Source organism: Peromyscus californicus, unplaced genomic scaffold, assembly GCF_007827085.1.
Source record: "Peromyscus californicus insignis strain IS unplaced genomic scaffold, ASM782708v3 Scaffold_13__1_contigs__length_99412109, whole genome shotgun sequence".
Classification (NCBI taxonomy): domain Eukaryota; kingdom Metazoa; phylum Chordata; class Mammalia; order Rodentia; family Cricetidae; genus Peromyscus; species Peromyscus californicus.
Genome location: NW_026294424.1, coordinates 68,545,644 through 68,567,262, shown reverse-complemented (window position 1 = coordinate 68,567,262; position 21,619 = coordinate 68,545,644).

The following is a 21,619-nucleotide window of genomic DNA, read 5'->3' as shown; positions in this document are numbered from 1 at the left end:
GGCAGAGCCAGGCGGATCTCTGTGAGTTCGAGGCCAGCCTGGTCTCCAAAGCAAGTTCCAGGAAAGGCGCAAAGCTACACAGAGAAACCCTGTCTCGAAAAACCAAAAAAAAAAAAAAAAAAAACAGAAAAGAATTGAAGTGGGACTTATGCATTTGATTTGCCACTCAACTCTGGAACCTTGGACAAATGAAAGAACCTCTCAGCCTGTTTCTTCATCTGCAAAACAGAAACCATCTCATGGAGGTTTGTGAGGATTAATCAGTGTAAATAGGGAACGCACTTATCAGAGTGCTTCAGCAAGCACGTCTCCTGTTATACTACAAGAGGAAGGCCTGTGTTGGTACAGTCAACCATGACACATTTGAGATAGTGTCTTGTAACACGAATTGCTAGACGGTCTTATAAATGAAATAACTGGGAGCCAGGTATTGGGGTGAACTCTGAATGATCAGAGAAACAGAACAAGCCACATCCAACCTCACCTTGCCAACTTCTCAGCTGATCCTGTTTCCTCAAACCGGAAGCCTCTGTGTCCTCATCTGAATGAATCTCAGCTGGACTGCCGCTAAAAGCTAAAAGCTTAAAAAAGGCTCTAGTTCCTGGTCCTCATGCCTTATATACCTTTTTGCTCCCTGCCATCACTTCCTGGAATTAAAGGCCTGTGTCACCATGCCTGGCTGTTTCCAGTATGGCTTTGAACTCACAGAGATCCAGACAGATCTCTGCCTCCAGAATGCCAAGATTAAAGTCATGTGCTACCACTGCCTAAACCTATGTTTAATACAGTGGCTGTTCTGTTTTCTGACCCCCAGATAATTTTATTGGGGTGCACAATATATCAACCACAGTGTCTAAAGCCATTACATCTGGCAGGGTGTGGTGGCTGGCAAGAACTTGGGTTCTCTCTGCAAGAACAGCCAGCTCTTAACTGCTGAGCTGTTTCTCCAGTCTCCAGTGTTGAGTTTTACTTGACACAATTTGAATTAGGCCAGCTTGAAAAGAAGAAAAGAATTATGAAACAATTTCTCTCTCTCTCTCTCTCTCTCTCTCTCTCTCTCTCTCTCTCTCTCTCTCTGTCTCTCTCTCTGTCTCTCTGCTCTGTCTCTCCCTCTCCCTCCCTCCCCACCCCATGTGTGTGTGTGTATGTGTGTGTGTGTGTGTGTGTGTGTGTGTGTATGTGTGTGTATGTGTGTGTGTGTGTGTGTGTGTGTGTGTGTGTGTGTGTGTGCGCGTCTTTCTCTTTCTGTCTGTCTGTTTCTCTCACCCTGGAGAAGCTCAAGCCGTTTTAATAAAAGCCATTTAAAAGAACAGGAGCTTTTCATAGAGAACTTGGTTGGTAACAACTTTTCCGTTCTATTTGAACTTGTTACTGTAACAAGTCCTAGCTGAGAACTCTTCACCTATTCCGAGAGCAGAGATATAGCTTGTCTCTGGAGAGTATGAAAATATGAATTCCTCAAGGAAGTGTGGGATCATGTCCTTCTTTTGTTTTTCAGAGAAGAGGGTCAAAGTGGAGAGAGATTACGGTGGGATTTAGGATCCCACTCTTTATAGAGCAGCATGATGTGGCACAACGCAGGATCTCATACATGACAGAAAAATTCTTTAACATCAAGTTTCATCCCCAGCTCTGGGCGGGCCGTGATCCAACACGGGTCCTGTGAGTATCCCAAAAGGAGAGCAGGAGCTAGTCAATTAGTGGTGTCGCTGCAACAGTTAAGATTCGGGAAACTGTCCAGTGGCTAAACCTTCACCCCACAGCCAGCGAGGGATTCAGTCTGGCCAGGGTTAACGCTCCTTGTGCACCTTTCTCCACCTGCACACCCCCTGGGTCCTGCTCAGGCCCCACACAACTGTTTCTTCAGCAGGAGGCCAGCCCAGTGACAAGTGTGGGCAGGAGTCGTCTCCAACGCATCCAATCACCTAGAACTAGTATGGCTGAGTTCTAGGGTTGATGTGGAATTTGGGTAAACAATAGATTACAAACAGCTTAGATACAAAGTTACAGGAAGCAGTCACATTCATGGTCTGGAAGGAAAGAAGTCATTTGGGAACTCAACCTTCCTCATTATTTTAGCTCGAAGAATGTTCTTGACGAATTCTGAAGGACTAAAGTGACTTTACACATTGCTGCTACTCATGATGGGCCAGGGCTGTTGTCCATGACACAGCTCTGACCTTGGGGTTCCTTAAGCAGCCTCTAAGAGCACTCTCACTGGAGGGGAGACTTTCTCTGATACTCCAGAACACTGAGGGTCAAATGTAGCTTGTCAGACACCAGCAAAAGAACACAGCCAAGATCAACTTTAAGGCTTCCAGATGGGGGGCGGCTGCTCCCTCTGGCAGAGATTTCCTTCTCAATGCTACAACAGAAAAAGGGGTTGAGAATGGAACGTGGGTCTTCCTCCGTTCAACCAGATGAGCAGGCTATCTCCGGGCTATACTTCCTGGTCTACTAGATAACTGAGTTTCAGACCACTTCTTGACCCCCCTGCCTTTGTGCCCGATTCTTGGATCTTCAGGTTGCAAGGAAGCAGGCAGTGCACACATGTGCTCCACATGCCTGTGGCTCTGCTCTGTCCTGGCTTGGGAGAGACTTTGTGCTGATTGGGCTGTGCGGAAGGGGCTGGGGAGAAAGTCCCCTTCTCATTCTTTAGTGATGTGCAAACGCCTTGCAATTGGCTCACATGAAGTAGTAGCTAAGCTGGGGATGTAGAAATGTTTTTGTTGGCAAGAGAACACATTCAGCATCTACATGCATGCGTGTCTACTTTTTGGCAGACAGCAGAAACGCAGTGGCTTTGGCCCTTCCCACATCTCTGCGTACTAGATCCTCCAATGCCTCAGGGTGCAGCGCAGTGCCGTCTCCTATAAGGAGCTTGAATGGGCACTACCATGCAGTGATCATCTTTACTGCAGCCAGAGCACTCCAGTAAAGAAGAGTGAAGGACAGAACTCGTTAGCGGTAAGGGCAGCGTCTAAGGTTCTGAAAGAGGCTTTATAAGTGGTCACCTAACCTATAAGCCTTTAGCAACATTGGAAGTTAGGTTTTACCTGAGATAGGGTAGGGATATTGTCTCTTCCCACTGGGTTCCTTTCTAGTATTTCCCCTAAGGAGGCATGGGATGATGGAGAGGCGGCGAGGAGGCCTTCAGGGGAGCCAGTAGGAGCGGAATCCAAGATTCATTTATTTGGGATCTGCAGGCTCTTCATATGCGGTCCACACTTACTTTCATTCATACTAAATAAGTTGCTAGTCTTTTTAGGGTAGAAACGGCCTCAGCAGCATCCTCGGTGGCATCCTGGCTCCTATTATGGGTCCAGTATGTCTCACAAAGCTTGACTCTGGAAGTGGCAGGTAATGGGGTGGAAACAAGAGTTAAAACGATGGCTGTTCTTTCATACATCAACTGCATGAAATTGTGAGTGGATTATTTAGCTCTCATTGATGTCAAGACAGAAATTATCTCTGAAAAAATATCCACTATTTCAATGCATAAAATGATTACTTTTAGTTTCTTTTATTAGCATATACTAATTGGATAAGAGAATGGATTCATTATGACATTTCCTACATGAATACACTTCACTTTCTCCTCCTACTGCTCACCTCCTCTTCCCCCTTCCTACTTTCATGCCTTTCCTTCTTTTTGTTTTTAATGCAAATTCTGCACATGAGGGGAAAATGATATTTGTCTTTCTGAGTCTGGCCTAGTTTGTTTAACATGTAAATGTACACAACCACCACACACCACACCGTGGTACTTTAAAAATGGGAATCAAAGCAAAAATAGAATTGACTAGAATCCTTGTGTTTGTGGAGCCCACAGCCAGAACAATTCCGTTAACTGTGAAGTAGTGTTCTTTGACATGCCAGACTGCTTTGTTATGTCTTCTCACGTACTGAATCAATCTCAGTGTATCTGATACACCTTCTCCTGATGGAATCTGGTGATACCGGAAAAACTGACATTCAAAGTAAGTGAATGTGACAAAATACCCATCTGCACGCTACTATCGATAGAGTAAGAGCAATTCCACCGAACAATTATACAGTTCAATCCTATATAACATCATTTTCTTTACTATTGTATTGCTTTCGTATCATGGCATTTAAAAACATGTTTAGATTGCTTTCTTTTCTCTCCATGAGAATTATATTATGAAATTGAAGAAATGACCAAACGAAAGTTATGCAGCAATAAATAAATAAATAAATAAAATAGGGAAAATAGGACAACACAGGTGTAAGTATGTAAATTTCCAGGATCTTATGTCTTTGGTATTTGCCACATTTTTAAAAAGGTGTAATTTGTTGTGATTTCATTTTCAATCTAAACAATATCTACTAGCTGGGTCCAGTGACATACAGCTAACTGTCACTGGTTCCTAGGGAGCTGGGGCAAGAGACCCATTGTCGCCCAGGAGTTTGAGGACAACCTGGGAAACATTCTGTTTCAGAAAAGAACACCAAACACTTTGTGTTCGTGCTTGATTTTGTACTCTCACATTGCTATTTTAAGGTCTTTTTCTTAGCGCCCCCCCCCATATATAAAGTTCGAGACCCATGTGTGCCAAATCCAGCCTTGATCATCGTTGCGCTTTGTTCTATGCACTCCGTCTCATAAAAATTATTGCTATTATTGTTTTGAGATACTGTCTCCCTGCGTAGCCCAGGCTGACCTTGAACTCTTGATTCTCCTGACTCTTGTGTGATGGGATTACAAATGCTCACTGCCACACCCAGCTATTACAACTATTATTACTGTAATGTTTTATGGTGTAGGGGCTTGAACACAAGAGCCTTGCATGTACAGGCCAGTACTCTCCCACCGAGAGCTTTAGTTAGTGCCCCTAGAAAAAAATGATTGAATATTCAAAATGCACCTGGTAGTTTATGCCTGTGAAATCATTTTAGGCAGTACAAAGATGTGTGGAGATGGTCAGCATTATACTTTCTCAACACCCTCATCCCAGCTGTCCATTTCAGTGTCTTCTCTTGGTCCTGTCCTCCAACCAGTCCATTGTTATTAAGTGTGGTTTTGGTACAAGATGCCTGAGTTGACTTCTGCCTGTGCCCTAGGCAAATTTACCAAGTCTGTTAGTGCTTTTTTTTTTTTTTTTTAGTACCTGTCTGGGGTAGGGGGTGGGGTACTGTTGGGGACTTAGAACTGCATCTAACGTGCTGTGCCCACTAAAACATCAGTTTGTTTAGAAAACGCACGCATTGCGGTTTCTTTGCAGCTATTTCACGTGCTCGAGCCCCCCTCCCCCCAAGTCTGTAAGCTCAAGATGGGAGACTAATGGAAAACATCTTTCTTGGCACATCGTTCCTCAGAAATGCGTGGGCGTGAGCGCCATCTAGCTGTGCCCCGGGTGGTTCTGTGAACGCCCGGCTTATAATGGCTGAACAGGATCGGGGGAAATGTCCTTTGATCTGTCAGGCGAAGCTGCAAGCCTGTGGTGTGAGAGCCACTCCCAAGGACTGTATCCACAGACACCCACTGAAAAGCCAGGGCTCGCTAAGAAGGGATGGGTGTCCTAGTAACGTAAAGAGATGGAAGTCTGCAGACGAGGGGACAGTTTAAGGTTTTGAAACACAACTCCAGGGAGCACAAAGCAAACGCCGGCTGTCTTGTGAAGCAGCAGGCAGGTGATTCTCAAGGGCGGTCATTAAGGAAGGCCCCTGACCATGTGGAAGAAGGGTGGAGAGACGGACGAGCCTCCAGGATGACCCGGCTCACCAGCTACCTAGTAACAGAGGAATGGCGGGAACAAACCCCAGGATGAGATCATCAAAAACCAAAGAGAGAAGAGGCAGATGTAGAAAAGAAGACTGGTTCCGCGGAGGTGGCGCTGAATGTCTCGGTTTCTAAACCCCCTCTGCCTTCCATTCCGCCCAGGGTGGAAGAGCAGAGGCTCCCAGGTAGGGAGGGGTCAAACTGCCGAGACAGAGTCATCACCAGGACCCTTCAGAGCTGGCTCGACGAGGAGCCGGCGCCGCTGTGATGCTGGATTCATGTTTCACTTTGCTACATTTGCTCTCTCCCACACAGACAAAACAGGCTCGCTCTCTCTCCTCTGCCTGTGGAAATCTACCTGGGAGCTCTGCAGGTCTAATAGTTGGGCAGCTCCCCCTTTATCAGAAGCCTTTGGTCACTGCTAGAAAGCGGTCCTAAGTGGGGGAGGGTGTGGCTGCCAAGCCAGATGATGTTTGTGGCTCATACCCAGGCTGCTTTGCTGTTACAGCCTAGATGGATACACCGAAACTGGAGTCCAGGAGCAGTAGCACCCCCAAATGGGATCCCGCTCTTGATTCCTCCATTAAAGGGTTAATACAATGCTCAAATTTCCAAGGGAATGTGTGCCTCCAAAATCTCTAATGTCTCTAAAGAGAGCATGACCAATGCATTTGCAAATAGTAGGTGCTTAATAAATGCTTATCTCTTGTTTTGAAAAGAAGAATGTTTGGATTTTTTTTTTTTTTTATGTCTCTTGTTCACTAGTAGCTTTTTAAAATCTTTGGGGCTGGTGAAGTGGCCCACTGATGAAGAGTGCTTGCTGCTCTTCCTCTTCCAAAGGATATCAATTGCTTTCCAGAACCCACATTAGGTGTCTAACAACTGTCTGTAACTCCAGCTCCAGGAGATTCAATGCCCCTTTCTGGCTTCCACAGGGACTGCCCCCACCCCCAGACACAGGCAAATAAAAAACAAAAATCTTTAAAAAAATGGAACCTTTGCTGCTTTTGTTTTTTTGTTTCGAGCTGGCCTGGCATATATTAAGCATGTTCTCCAGCATCCTGAGCTGCACCCCAGCCCAAGCCGACCCAGTAGGAGGACTCCCAGCATCTTGAGTCCCACAGGATCACCTAAGATTTTCAAATCGAACCTAGAGCCAAGTCGTGTTCATTCTCCCTTTCTTCCTTTCTTTTTTCTTGTTTCTCTTTTTTAAAGTATAATTTTTTATGTGCATTGGTGTTTGGGCCTACATGCATGTCTGTGTTAGGGTGTCAGATCCCCTGGAACTGGAGTGACAGACAGTCGTGAGCTGCCATATGGGTGCTGGGAATTGAACCCAGGTCAATTTATCAATCCTTTGGTAATCCTGTTTCCCCTTCTTTTTACATTCTACAGACTGAGCTATACCCTCAGCCCCTAATTCTGTGATATGTCAGTCAATGTGCTGCTTTGATCACAATAACACAATTTCAGAACGTGGAGACGAGCTGGGGAAAGTCACTCCTCAACAAGATTGATGGTCTGAGTTTGATGGCTAGGAACTGCGTGGCAGAAGAGAGAACTGACTCCCGAGAGTCGTCCCCTGGCCTCTACCTGCGTGCTGTGGCACATGTGTGCCTGCTCTTCACACACACACACACACACACACACACACACACACGAATTAAAAAGTAATAACAGTGCCCACTAATTTCAATGGAAAGTATTATTGCCAGTGCTTTGCATACAACAGTTTGTTTAACCCTCTGCAGAAACACCACTCTCATGTTACCATGTTAACTTTACCAATGAGAAAGGCTCCGTACAGTTTGGTGACAAGCCTAACGTCCCTCACGAGCTCAGGATTTTCACCCATGTCCTGTAACTGTGCTCTAAGAGAAAGGACGAGGCCTACCATGGGTCCAGTTCCCTCCGGGTTTGCAGAATTACAAGGTTTCCGGAGCATGGTTCTGTGGGTAGCCTCCTGGTTGCCTTCAGGTGCAGATTGAACCTGCAATTCTCTCCTTAGCAGTCCTGGGGTCTCTGGACTGATTATCTGGGTTCCCAGGATGACCTGCCCTTCAGGGTGGTCTTTAGATGTCCTGTGTAGGGACTTCGCTTGTGCTGTGTTCCTGACTGGAGTGCCCCTGTGGTAGGAGCTCCCCAGGACACCTGGGAAGCCCCCAAGCCTGCTGAGGCTGGTGTGGAGTGCAAGATGTGACTTGGAAGCTTTGGGCTTTTCTTTGGCGGTGTGACCTCTGTGGTCTGAGAGTGGCTTCTCTGAACAATTTGAACAATGGTGGCATTTCAGGAAGAGGTCACTTGGCGGCCTGCACTAAGATGGACTTACCAAGTCTGGCTATTGGTGGGCTATTCTCCCCTTCCCTCTCTGCACACGACCAGATGTGGATATACTACATAGCTCAAAGCCACAGACCCTGGCAGGCTCTGCTGCCCTCCATGCAGCATAGGTACAGACAGCATTTCCAGGGAGCACAGGCACACTGAACCCTGTCTCCTTGTTTCCAGTTTTTTAGGAGACACATCTAAACCACAGTGGTTTAGGGCGAAGAATACGTTGTGGGATCAAGCACAACGGTGTTGGGAGGTGTCGAGTGTGCAGGGAGAGGCGGAAGGTGCAGCTGCTGAGATTTAGAACTACCGAGAACTTCCTGACAAATGGTTAAGTTCCCGAAAGCATGGCTGCAGGTCTCCGAAATTACAGGCAAGGAAATTTGGATACCCTGTGGTCTGGATGGAATGGCTACCCTGCAGCCAGATGATACTGGCTGGGACCCTAGTTTGACTCAGAGCCCATTTCCTCATCTGTTAAACACCTCTAGGGATGCTAGGAGTGGAGGTGTGTGCGGGGAGACTTACGTAAGCCAATGTAGCGTGGAGCCTGTGGTGAATTGGGCCTAGAAAAGAGCAGCCATGCGGTTCCTGGTGATTCATCTCAGGATACGTAGTACGGTGCCTTCCTGCTGGGAGTAACAAACTAGCAAGAGGTTTCAGAATCTATCACTTCTACGTAAACATGAGCAGGTTTTCCCAGGTCAGTATTTGGGACTAAACATGGAATTGTGTGAAAATCAATCGCCTGTAAACTGTCACAGACAATACAAGGACAACACTGCGGATGCTTTTCTTTTTAGGATCGGGACTCAGTATGGCCTAGAACTCATGACCTCTCCAGTGGTAGGACTACAGGTATGGAACACCAAGCTTGCCTCCATGGCTACCTTTCTACTGCAGCCCAAAGACTCAGAAGGAGCCAACTGTTTCTGTAGGGGAACAGTCAGTGTCTAAGGAAGGGCTGAAAAGACCTACCCAGGCAGGTGCTTAGGTATTCAAGGCATAAAACAGCTTTCCTAGAGAGAAGTAATTTATTACTTTAGTTCATTTCTTTTTTTTATATAAGGCCTCTCTATGTAGCCAGGTTGGGCTTGAACTCCTGATCCTTCGACCTCAGCCATTCTTGGGTACTGAGTTTATTGGCATATGCACCAAGGCTGGCAGTATTTTTTATTTTTTATGTATTTATATATTTACTTATGTATGTATTTTGTATTTTGTTTTTTTTTGTTTTGTTTTGTTTTTTTTTTTGGTTTTTCGAGACAGGGTTTCTCTGTGTAGCTTTGCGCCTTTCCTGGGACTCACTTGGTAGCCCAGGCTGGCCTCGAACTCACAGAGATCCGCCTGGCTCTGCCTCCCGAGTACTGGGATTAAAGGCGTGCGCCACCACCGCCCGGCTGTATTTTGTATTTTTAAAGAACAAAAATTCAAGCAAAAGCCCTTGGAGAGCCCTGGACTACATAGCCAGTTTTCTTGGCCAAGGTCGGTGCCCAACCTTTGAAGCTGGTATCGAATGCATAATTACAGTATCCGCTTTTCACTGAGGAGATCAGTAAAACTCAGAGAGGCTCCGTCTTTGTCCTCTGTCACTCAGTGTAAGGACAGAGTCGAAGTTTGAACCTTTACCTCCACTGCCAGACCTTTTGACCACGGATTGGGAAAGAGCTCACAGGAAGGCAGACGGGAGGACATCAGCGAATCCAAAAGACCCTTCCCCTCCTTTATGACCCACTTTCCACACACCCCATCATCCTTTCTTCCAGGCACATCTGCTGCTGGTCCACGTAATTCCAATTCTTTTTATCTTTTTTTTTCCCCAATAAATATTTTACTCATATTTAATACTGTATTTAAAACACCAGGCCACAGAAAGCCCTTCAAAGGCGATGCACGGAACATCTCTGAAGCAAACCCCTGTACGATGTCTTTATCTCACAGCTGAACGCAATTTCTCCCCAGATGTCAGTTGCCTCCGTGTCTTGGGGAGTGGATTCTTAGAGGTTCAGAGCCGGTTGGAACTGCACCAAGACCGGGGCCTTCGGAGCCTTCACAGACAACTTCGGATCCTCATCTAAAGCTGCCAGCATGGGGGACTGGCACATTTGGCCCTGGTCCCTTTGACCTCTTTCATCTTCTCTGACACCCCGAGTTTACGGAGCCTAGAGAGAATGAGACCTTTTGCTCCGCGTCTTCCCTTGGCCCAGCCTTCCTTATCTGAGTGGAAATGAGCGCTCCACATGCCTGGGCTAGAAATACAGGCTCGGTCCTCAGCGGGCAATAGGTGAGGACAGCTCTGAATGGCTTCCACGTGTGCTCACCTAGGCAGCAGCCAGACAGGAAGGGAGTGGCAGCATTTGAGTGCAGTTGCTCTGGCATGTGAGGATCCGGGGATGCTTTTTAGCAACATAGCAGCACCCTCTAGGCAGCTGAGCTCCCTGGAGCCCAGTTTGCTGGCTTCTCTGTCATGGTCTCATGTCCCCGCTAAGGTGGCAACATCTTCCAGAGGTGTTAAGCTTTGAAAGGAAAGATGGGATGCCATGGAAGAGCAGAAGCTGCAGGGGTGGATGGATGTCTTCTGCCTCCCGCTGCTGGAGCCTGTCTCCTGGGAGCCGCCAAGCTTTTGAAATGTTGAATGCATCACGCTGCTCCTGTGTCACCCTGCCGCCCTCGATCTCATCCTTCTCTGTCTCTGTCTGCCCACCAGTGCCTGCCTCAAGCTGAATGATGACACCTCCACATCTTCCACAGAGACACGCCCTAGAACAGGCTCTTCCTTCAAAACATGTTTTCATTCAAGTCAGTCAGGGCTTCGAAGCCAAAGCAATGGAAGAGATGGTTATGTATTGGAGGGCCCGTGGGCTGGTATGCTGGGGTTTTCCAACTGTCTTTCCTTTCTTCCCTTCCCTTCCCTTCCCTCCCCTTCCCTTCCCTCCCCTCCCCTCCCCTCCCCTCCCCTCCCCTTCCCTCCCTTCCCCTCCCCTCCCCTCCCCTCCCCTCCCCTCCCTTCCCCTCCCCTCCCCTCCCCTCCCCTCCCCTTCCCTCCCTTCCCCTCCCCTTCCCTTTCCTTTCTTCCTTCCTTTCTTTTCTTCCTCCCTCCCTCCCTCCCTCTCTCCCTCCCTCCCTCCCTCCCTCCCTCCCTTTCTCCCTTTCTTTCTTCTTTGTTTTTTCCCCCCCAGATTTCCTCTGTGAGGTCCTGGCTGTCCTAGAACCCTCTCTGTAGACCAGGCTGGCCTCCAACTCAGAGATCTGCCTGCCTCTGCCTCCTGAGTGCTGGAACTAAAGGCTGGCCTACTGACTCTCTTTGCATGCCTGCTATTTACCCTCACCCTTTATCCATGTCTTTGGATGCTCTCGGAGAGAAGGGATGGAGAGGTTGATCCCGCTGGAGGACTGGAGGACCGCCCAAAGGCTTCAGGCTGAGTTGCGCTTACACTGAGGTGGGATACTGAAACTGCGCAAACGCTTTCCGCTTTGACTTTGTCCCCGCCCCCGTCTTCACTCTTTAGCAACCTCACTGTCCCTCAGTCCCCAGAGGAACAGAACTCCAAGGTTCTTCAGACCTGACTTCCTGGGCCCAGTGACTGGTGCCTCAGAGACCACAAGGCTTTGGGGTCAACTTGAGCCTCCCTTTGAGTCTCATATATAGCTGTGTGGCTCTGGCCAGGCCCTTGGCATCTCTGGGCTCAGTTATCCCGCAAGCAGGCAATCTCAGCATCCACCTTACACATTCATGTGACGATCACACAAACAAGCACATTCACGGGCTTAAAAAATAAAAGGTTGAGATGAAATTTATCTGTTATAAACTAGACCATTTTAAAGAGAACAACTAAGTTCTGGCAGGGTGACACATACCTGGAATCCCAGGTAACCTAGGACAGTGAGTCACCCCTACTCCCTCCCCCCATTTGACCCCCGAGAAAACTGAGTCTTTGTAAGAGCCCAAGATTCAGCGAGGCTTGGTAGTGTCCTGGTTTTCCTAGAGAGAACGTGGGGCAGACAGAGACTCACCTAGTGAGGGCCTAGCTCGTTAGCCAGCCACACAAGTAGGGTAGGGCAAGGCCCATTGTGTTTGTCTCTTCTGTGTGTAGGGGCGGGACCTTAGATGAGCACAGATCTGGGAAGCTGAATCATCCTGAGACTGTAACTTCTACGTGGGATCCTGTGGAGGCAGGGAAACGTCTAGTCATCAGTATAGGATCCCGAACGTCCCTTTATTTCCCTCACATTTAGGAAGTGGGCACTTCACACTACTCACGGTAGCCGCCAGGCTGATGCAACAGATGAATGGATAACCTGCGGCACATGCTTATAATATTATCAGCTATAAAATGAGAAGAAGCCAAGAGTTGATTGTGCCGCACACCTGTAATTCCAGCATCAGGGAGATTAAAGGCGGGAGGTTCAAGGACAGCCCTGGCCACATAGTAGTAGCTGAGGCCAGCCTTGGCTACATGAGACACTATCTCCAAAAGCGGTGGTGGAAAGGCAGGATAAAATTCAGTTAGCTCCATTGGTCCCCTGAGTCTTAATGGCCTCCTTCCAGAAGGAGAAGTTTCAATTCTGAGGAAATAGCTGTACAACATTACCTTTTTGGTGGCGTTAGAGATCGAACCTGCAGCCTTACCACATGACAGGCAAGGGCTCTACCACTAACCCACACCCCCAGCACAACTACTGACTTCAGTCGTTTGTAACAGGTCTTTTCTGGACATTTGGTCAAAACTTTAAGAAGCTGAAAGGAGGGGGAGGGGGAGATGCTGAGTGGTGAGCAGGCCCCACCCATGGAGAGTAGGCAGTGGACCACTTCCAGGTGGGTGCCAGGCCGAAAGTGTTGTGAAGCGGCAGGCGTACCACCAGAGAGCAAGGGGAGCCCCACGGGGAAGACTTGGGCTGCAGAGGCCAGGGCTAGAGGGCTCGATGGGAGTGACAGAGGCTTCCAGAAGCTTCCTAGAATATTTGAAGTATAGCAGAAGTCCTCACCCTTGGTTTCCCCAAATTTCCATCTTGTTGAAACCCTAGCTCTGGATCTCAAGCCCAGTCCAAACAGGTCAGACATGCCCTCCATTCCCATCTTCAGGCATCGGAGGACAAACCTACAGCGATTTCCTCCAAGGACCTTTTCTTTCAAAATAAGGTTTCTCTATGGATCACAGGCAGGCTTCCACCTTAGCAGCAACCCCCTGCCTCAGCCCCCTGAGTGCTGATATCACAGATGTGTGCCATCATGCCCTGCTCTTCTAAAGATTTCAATTGGTTTTATTTTGAGATTCTAGGATTTGGCAACCCTTTCTCCCATTAAATAGCATAAGAATGGGCCGGGATGGTTTTGTGGAAGACCCCCTGAGGGCAGAAACAGAGAACAAAGGGTCCCTTTCCCGGTAAAAATCAGATCAGGGAAACAGATAAAAGAAAAATAATTGGGCATGGTGTCTGTAACCCCAGCACTCTGGAAGCTGAAGACAAGTGGATTGCCTGGAGTTTGAGGCCAGTTTGGAACACATAGTGAGTTCAAAGCCAGAGTGGAGCTACAGTGTGAGACCCTATCTCAACTCCTTTCTCAAATAAATTTTTTTTTAAAAAAATTAAATAAACGAGGATTGAAGAGGGAATGTTATTATCATGCCAACTAAAATTGGCCTTTTCAGGGAATTTCATTATTAAATCTTCATTGCCTGGTGTCTTGACAGATCAGAAACTCAGTTTCTTCAGTTTGGTAATGTAGTTGGCATGAGTGACTCCATTTTGTTTTTCAATCTGGTTTGTTGGGGCCAGGCACAGGAACTCAGTCCAAAACAATGGCTTCCTGTAGTTTTATTTAACATGACATATATATTAACAAAGATGTCAATGACTCATCTTTGTATCTAAAACTAAAATAATTTGTGACATGGTCTGGAAACTAAGGAATGATGGGTTTGCTGGGAACAAGCACCTGTGTTGGACTAGACAGTCCTGCAAAGCCTGGAGACCTTTTAGGATCCTACTGAAGCAATGCAAATACTGGAGGAATAGTGGTTTGTGTAGAGGGCAGAGCCATGTGTGATGCAAAGGCCCTGTGGTCTGAAGGTCAGTGTGGCTCGAGTCTGAAGTGTACTGATGGACATGAGATGAAGTCAGGAGAGAGCTCTCGTCAGGGATGATGAGGTTTCTTCCCTGAGGATGTCTGGATGTCTCTCAGCAGGGAGATGACACAGTTATCACAGTCAGATTTGGGACTCCGACTGACTTCAGTGACTGCTCTGTGGCCACTGCTCTGAGGAAAGAGGAGCAAGAGTAGTGACTGGGAGTCACTCATGCTGAGGCCACAAGTTTCTACAACCACATGAAGCTGTTCTCTGATCTTCCTAGAAGTCAGAGCAGTACAGTAGCGGCCTGCTTCAACTGCATGTCAGTGATGATGCTTCTGTCTGTGCGGAAAGGACACCAACCAAACAGTTCGTTTTCCACCCCCCTCTGTCCCAGCCTTACAAGGAAAGAACTTCTGGATCTGTTTGCATTCCCCTCCCAGCCCTACATAAAACCCACCTCTTCTTCTTGCCCCATTAGAAACACGTTCTACTGTTTTATGCAATGAAGTGTTGCCTGAGTCTAGAGCTGAATATAAAGCCAATCAAGATCTTTGAAGTTAATTTCTTTTGGTGAGTGTGGTTTTTGAGATCTTTGAGAGCAGATCTTCTGTGTCTTCTTCACTATTGAATTCCCACTGTCTAGGACAGTGTCTGGTACTGGGAAGTGCTCAATAAATGTCCAGATGAATGCCAGTGGGATGTTGAACTTACATAGTTATACTTTCCTCTGGGGCCTGGAGTACTTTGTATGCGCCTTCATCATATTGGAATGACTCAGATGTGCTGTGTCCTCCTCCACAAGGGCAACAACCAGTTGCTATGTTACCTTCAACATCTACTATTTGTCAAGTATACAAAACATGCTCAATAAAATGCTCTTTGTGTCAATGAGGAACGGAGATGAAGATGAAAATGTCTCACTCTCTCTTTCTTTTCTATTTCTGAGTCAGAGTCTCATGGATCCCAGGCTGCCCTTTTATAACTATGTAGCTGAGAATAACTGTTAACTTCGGGGCCCTATGTCTTCATCTCTCAAGTGTTGGGATTACGGGGGTGACCGTGGTAGCTTAGTTTATGCAGTGATGGGGACTTAGGCCAGGACTTGTGCATGCTAGGTGAGCAGTGTACCAGCTGGGGTGTATCTCCAGTCTTGAAGATCTGCTTTTATCCACATGTGACAAAGACCCCAAATAAAAGTGGCTGTTATTAACAGAAATGTCATTTTTTCCTTACATCTAAATCTCAACTTATATGCACTTGGCTTCATGAAGTGTGTGTCTTTTTCTGTAGCTAGAGGTGACCCATTAGCTTTTCTGCTTTCCAGGACCCAGGAAGTCGGGAATTCTTTTAAGAGTAGGACTTGAAATTAGGTCACTTCAGCTGATGTCCCATTGGCTAGAGCTTAGTCATATAGTCATTTCTTGAAGCCAACGGGACTGAGAAATACACTCCCACTGAGAGGAGTGGTGTATCCAGATTACAGCTTTATTAATATGATGGTGGTGGTGGTGGTGGTGATGGTGGTGATGGTGGTGGTGGTGGTGGTGGTGGTGGTGATAATTGGAGAAAAGGTCTAGACAAGTATCCTTGACTGGCCGGGAACTTGCTATGTAGAGCAGGGTGATCTTCAACTTGTAGAGAACCTCCAGCCTCTGTTTCTCAAGTTCTGGGACTCCAGGTGGGCACTACCAAGCCCAGTTTACAACTGTACTATTATGGAAGAAGTGGAGATTGACTATTGAGAGAGATCAAGCATTGTGGCCACTGATTCCTCATGGCACTGTGTTGTAATAGAATCTTTGTGACACCAGGACTCTAGGTCTAACACTTTCCATCTTATTCATGAAATCTTAGCACTCCAGTTAGGTGATTCAACCAACAAGAACTAGGAATGAGGAGCAGACAGTGGACTTGAGACCACGCCTTCTGCTGCCCTGTTCCTGGAGACCCCTCCTGTTATTCAGATGTCTGTGTGGTCAACAACAGGAACACAAGACCACACATCATTCCCATGGCCTCTGAGCACCTGCCATGTGCCAGGGCCTGCTGGAGGCCTACTAACCAGGCACAGCCTCTCTGGCCTGGTGCTTCTGGGGACCGCCAGCTTTATGTTTGAGTCTCAGTGACACAGCAGGGTCCATCTCTCCTGTGTTCACAGCGGCTAGCTGTCACATGGGTGTGGTTTTATTCACAAGGAGAAAGCTGGCATCTACAGCTACTGGACAGAGAGTGTCCGTGGCTGCTGGGAAGTTCATTCACTTATCTAATTCTCCCCAGCTACGGTGGCCAGGCACTAGGGACGAATCAGGGAACAACAGTGTAATGTTCCTGCCTTCTGCAGTTTGCCGACTGTAAAATAAGCACAATGTATGCACGCGGGGTGTTATGCTAGTTGGTGGTAAGTGCTGTGGAGAGCATGAACTAAGACTGATGAGCCGGCTTAGCCCATTTAGACAGTCCACTTGTCTAAGCACCTGTAAAGCTTTGAGCTCAATTCCCAGAACTGCAAAACACCATGGCCACATCCATGGGACGTACTGAAATTTTGAGCTCAGAGGTGGGTGAGTCCGTCACTCAAACATGATAGGAAACCAGAGAGGAAAATGAAGTGAAGGAAAAAGGGTCACCAGGGACGAGACTTCCAGACTGGAGATGTTAGGAGGAAAGGCCCTGAGCTAGAAGCTGCCGAGGGTTGAACAGACAACTCCAGTGCAGTTGGATCAGCAAGGACATGGAGATGCAGGAAGAGATGAGGCGGCCATGTGGAAGGGTCCAGTTGCAGACTGCTCACTGCACAAGGATGCTTGTGCTTAGCAAGCTTTGCATCCTTGATGCAGAATTTCATCTGCTTGGAGAGGGAGCATGTTTTTAGGTGAGTGACAAGCTCTCTTTTAGAATTTAATAGCTTTCAATTATTCTGTGAGAACCAGTGATTGATCATTGGAATTCCCAGGGCTGAGGATACCTGCATCTGTAGTTCTCTTTGAAATGGTGTGAGGACTGGACGGTAGGGGGCAAATCAGTAGGGCAGGAAGTTCTTGCAAATGCCGATTTAGAGGTGGACGACTGGGTTGACCAGTAAGCATCTCCAAGTCTGGCTCCAACTTTCTGGAACTGTGCCTCAGCACATCAGAGCTCCCTCAGAACAACAAAGGTGGGCATGGCCTGCTGGAGTCCTCCCCAGGAACTGAGGCAAATGCACCTTCAATCTGTTATGTCCCTGAGAAAGTCTCTGCTATGGCAGACTGTGTGTTAAGTGTCCTCCACTGTGGCCTTCAGCATCCAAACTCAAGTCTCCTTTGCATGTCCACAGAAGCAGAGAGTTCCAAGGACATGACCCACTTTGCACCCACCCTCCATGGGGCAGAGCTGGGCTGCAGACCTGGACTCATCCCTGCCTTGCTGTGGGTCGCTTTATCTGGAAGGAGGTAGAGACTTCTGGGCTCTGTTCTTGGTCAGGAGCTAAACTATAGGGTGGGGGAAGTGGGGGGTTGGGGGGGGCAGCCTCCCTCCCCAGCAGATGTGAGTGCCTCACACCTCTTCTCTCTTGTTTTGCAGGTACGTTAGGCAGACTGAGCAGGATGAAGAAGCCCTCCTGTTTCTGAAGGGGAGCTCCTTCTGTAATTTCCCTTGACAACTCAGTTACTCTGCATGGACACATGACCTCCCGGGAGGGGAGGGGACTTACTTTTCATCTAGTTTGCTGATAGGATGTCGACTCATCACTATTTGCTAAACAGATCAGGGCACTTAGCTGAAGGGGAATGAGTCCTGCACAGAATGATTCAGCTCAGGGATTCAGCAGGGCAGGGTAGGAAACCCCAGACTGACCCAATACACGACCTGACCTTTAACCTTTGGTGAGGTGAAAGGGAAGAGTGGACTGAACTAGACAGTGGTGGTCTTCATGGGGATTTTTTTTTTTAAAGATTTATTTATTATGTATACAGTGTTCTGTCTGCACATATCCCTGCAGGCCAGAAGAGGGCGCCGGATCTCATTACAGATGGTTGTGAGCCACCATGTGGTTGCTGGGAATTGAACTCAGGACCTTTGGAAGAGCAAGCAGTGCTCTTAACCTCTGAGCCATCTCTCCAGCCCGATTTTTTTTTCTTTTTTTATGGAGGGAAAAGGAGGCTGTCTTGATCTGTTTATGTGTGACCTGGTCATGGATCTAGTCCCCCATTTAAACACTTGCTCTGTCTTTTCAGAGGTGTGTGTGCCCTTGAGCTCACCCTTTTGAGCCTCAGTGTGTCAATTAGAAGAGCATGGGTAGGTAGAGGACATTTCAAGTGTTGGCTATGGATCGGGGTGGGATGCTTGTGGATCGGGGTGGGGTGCGTGTGGCCCTGTGAGAGACTGTGTGCTTAGTATGCACAAGGTTCAGAGTTCCATCCCAGGAAAAAAAATATTTGAGTGGTGACACACATCTTTAATCCCAGTACTTGGGAGTCACATGCCTTTAATCCCAGCACTGGGAAGGTTGAGACAGGAAGTGGTATGGCTGGGCAGAGAAAGGAGTATAAGGCGGGAGGAGACAGGAGTTTGGCGGCCCTTTCGGCTGAGGACGCAGGGGCATTCGGTCTGAGGATTCGTGGAGACAAGATCCTGCCAGCTGAGAAGCTGGCGAGGTGAGAAGTGGCTGTGGCTTGTTTCCTCTGATCTTTCAGCGTTTATCCCAATATCTAGGTCCAGGTTTTATTATAAGGCCAATTAGGATTCGTGCAACCCTTGAGAGCTGTGCATCGCGTTCTTGGAGTCCTCACAGTCTGGCATATTAAGGGAGCTCTGGGATCGCATTTGGGAAGCTGGTGCTGCTGTCCCATTTTGCAGAGGAAGCAGCTGAGGCACAGAGAGCCTGAGTCATTGCCTAGCTGCCACAGCTGCCGAGTGACGGAGTTGAGATGTGGAGCCGCTCGATCTGTGCCTGTAACTGCCTCATCGTTTACCCAAAGCTTTGTCTTGGGGGGTGGGGATGAAAGAAAGAAGGACAGGGAGGAGTGCTATACAGATGGACTGTGCTCAATGATGTCATTATTGGACGACTGTGTGACATTTCCCTACAGCCAAGAGGCTCTGAGCCAGGAATGGCACCATCTAGTTCTGGAGTGCTGGGAGGAAGGATGGGTTATTCTCTGGGACTCAGAATCGCCTGGAGGTGGTGGGGTTGACTGGAGTCTGAAATGCTTGCCTTTTGGTTAAGAGCCCATGTTTCTGATGGTCAAGATGTGCTGTGGATAAATAATACTGGCCAGAGAACAGAGCTGTGAGAACAGACCAGGACCTGTGGACACGGGGGCCCCTTGCCACTCACACAGGATGATGCCAAGGTGGAGGGGTTCATCAGAGACCATAGAGGGCCAGAGTGGCCCACAGTGGGGAAACCGAGGTCTCCAGAAGCTGCTCTGTGCTGAGAGCCATGTAGAGCAGTATTCACGAAACTCTGTCATAAGATATTTTTGGAAAGAACATTCTATCACTTTCTTGTACAGGCACGGAAATTGTGGCTCAGAAGTGACAGATCCGTGCTCACACAGGTTATTAGAGTACAACTGGATTCAAACTTCGTTCCAGATCTTTCCAATACTCCATAGTTCTGCCATTTTTTTTTCTTGCAGTAACAATTGACTTATGTATTGAAACATGCCTTTTTTTTCTTTTCCTTCCTTCCTTCCTCCCTCCCTCCCTCCTTCCCTCCCTTCCTTCCTTCCTTCCTTCCTTCCTTCCTTCCTTCCTTCCTTCCTTCCTTCCTTCCTTCCTTCCTTCCTTCCTTTCCATACCTTGTTCTTCAATAGAAGTTTGTGCAGAAAGCTGTTTCAACTGATTATCTATAAGCCAGATCATGTTTTTAAAAATGTCTTCGGAGTCTGTGTTTCGACTTCTTGAGACAGGGTCTGGAATCACATGCCCATAGCTGACCTTGAACTTGAGATCTCCTTGTCTCAGCATCCTGAGCCCCTCGGCACCCCATTCAACTTTGTATGCCTTCAACAGGGCTCTGTGATGAAATGTTTTTACGAGAATAATCCCTGTACACAGCAAAAGAGAAATCTCTCTCCCTCCTCCCAGGACTCACTCACCTTCACATCACTCCTTACTTTGATGTCAGCCTTCTTGGGTCAGGGGTCAAATCAGTGGCAAGCAAGCAAGGTCCAGGCAAGCCACATGCCCAGCTCTGCAGCCCAGGACCTGGAGCACGGATGGGGAACTGGGAGGCAAGATGACCCTCCTGAGGGGTCATCTTCAGGTGCATCAGGCTTCATCTCAAACGTGTCCCTCCCTTTCCGGACCTTCCTTCTGGAGTGCCAGCCCTGGTTCTCAGCTGTCCTTTGGGCCAATCCATATTGACCCTCTGTGGTAGCATCCAAGTCAACACTTCAATGCCCGAACCCCTGCCTTGCTTCCCCTTACTTCCCCTTTGCCTTGTACTGGTGACACTTCCTGCCCTCCACTGTCACTTCTCAGCATTCACTTGGCTGCCAAATCACTGTGCCTCCTCCTCTCCTCTGTCTTCTTTGGCGCTTGTCCCCCAAACCCTCCCCAAACACCCCAATGCGTTTCTAGCCGTGGCTCTTGGATCACATCCGCTGATCAGTTGCAGTGTCTGGAGAGAAGTCATAGCGAGCTTTTCCAGCCCCTTCACCTCCCTTTAGCACCAGCAACAGACATTTCCACTTCCCTGCTGACTCTTCAATAGTCCACACTCTTCTAAAGCTTGACTTCCTTTGGAGATAGGGTCCCTCTGTGCAGGCAAGGCTAGCCTTGACCTTTGAATCTTCCCGTCTTAGCTTCTGGAGTGCTGGGTTTATAAGGAGTCATTATCGAGCTTGACTTTTGAAACCTGGCTTCCTCTCAGCCTTGGAACCTCTTCCCCCACCATGCGTGAGTCTCCTAAAGCCCTCTGGTTCTTCAGAGCTCAAGTAGAAGTCTCCCTCCATGTGTCTTCCTTCCTTCAGTTGTCTAGTCCAGATGCAGGCAATCTCTTCTCTTGCAGTTAATATTTTCCCGAGGGGACTCTGCTCTGCCTTGTACTGTGACCATTAATAGTTTTGTCTGGTTTTTCTTTTACAAAGCTCTTGGCTGTGCTTGGGATGGAACCGGTGACCTTGATTGAGCTCTACTACTGAGTTATAACCCAGCCCTACGTCTTACCTGATGCTTCCTTTCCTCAAGGCTAACACTATGTCCTCATCAGCTTTTTGTGTCCTGTGCATTGAGCCAGTGTTGGTGACTGACTCCTGTAATCCCAGGACTTGGGAAACTGAGGCAGGAGGACTCGCAGGAGTTTGAGGTCAGCTTGGGCTACACAGGGAGTATTAGACCATGCCTCAAAAAACAAAAACAAAAACAAAATAAGCTTACAGAGCTGGGGTTCAAACATTTGTAGGTAGGAATTACTCTGAAGCTGGCTAGTCTCTACTTCTCTACTTCAACAGAGAAGATCGCAGCTCAGACTAGACAGGTACCTTGG